This window comes from Penaeus monodon, chromosome 21, assembly GCF_015228065.2.
Source record: "Penaeus monodon isolate SGIC_2016 chromosome 21, NSTDA_Pmon_1, whole genome shotgun sequence".
Classification (NCBI taxonomy): Eukaryota; Metazoa; Arthropoda; class Malacostraca; order Decapoda; family Penaeidae; genus Penaeus; species Penaeus monodon.
This window is the reverse complement of record NC_051406.1, coordinates 20,269,846-20,270,775: the sequence shown is the minus strand read 5'-3', so window position 1 is coordinate 20,270,775 and position 930 is coordinate 20,269,846. Positions and strand designations below refer to the sequence as shown.

Below are 930 nucleotides of genomic sequence, written 5' to 3'. Positions count from 1 at the left end.
GAAATGAGGAGAGAAAGAAGTATTACTTAATCTGCGTATGTGTGTAAGGGCATTAATCACTGTCCGGAGGTACAGATTACACTAGAACGAGTCTTTGCTTGGGTTAGCATAATGGCAGTGGAGGCGCACCTCTGTTCACACGCTGCCGGTTCTTTTGAAGCTATGGCAACTAGGGTACAAGGGGCAGCCTATAGGACATCCTGATAGGACGATAGGAACAACAGCAACAGTAAAACAACAGGAATTTTCCTTCCACTCATCGCCCGTTGCCACTTTTTTTTCTTGTTATTTTCTATCCTCTCTGTCCTTTTCCCTTTTTTTGAGCTAACATTTCGTGTGAGTGGCATCGTTATCAGTAGTGTTGTTACCTCAGCCCGACGAGGAAGCCCTTTATCAGTGATTTAGAGTCCCGATTAACTGCCTAACGTGAATGCTGAACCCACAGTAACAAGTACTCATAGAGGCCGTTGAGCACAGCTGGCCGCCAGATTTGTAAACGCCCTTGAATCATTATATTTAAGCTCGTGCCTCGCCCAGTGTCACAGCCGCAACCCGGGGAATAGGGGGAGGGGGATTGTCACGGCCCTGCGATGAGCGGCTGCGTGCCCCCCCCCCCCTCCTATCCTTATGGTAGTGCTGGGTGCGTTTGCGTGTATGTGACTACAAGGACGAGGCGCCATATAGTTGTAGGTAGACATTTGCGTGTGTGTTGTGTGACTAACCCCCACTGACCTGTTGTAGCGTCCGAGCCCAACATCTGCTTGAAGGCGCGACACAAACAGCGCGTGAGCAACGAGCGACGCCCGTCCCCCCTCGTGCGGCGCAAGGACCGGCCTCCGGGACCCATCAAGAGGCGTCAGACCTACACAGGTACCGTCTGCCCCCAGTCTGCGTTGCTCGCCTCCTGAGCTCTTATAGCACTTGTTCAGG

The 930-nt window shown here is 52.2% G+C and overlaps 1 protein-coding gene across 1 annotated transcript in view; it reads left to right on the top strand.

The window, feature by feature from the left end:
• The window catches only part of LOC119586324, a 21,846-nt gene that overhangs the window by 5,973 nt on the left and 14,943 nt on the right, over window positions 1–930 (top strand). The window contains exon 2 of the mRNA XM_037935036.1: window positions 740–870. The gene's annotated coding sequence lies outside the window, so the exon portion shown is untranslated. The remainder of the gene's footprint in view (window positions 1–739; window positions 871–930) is intronic.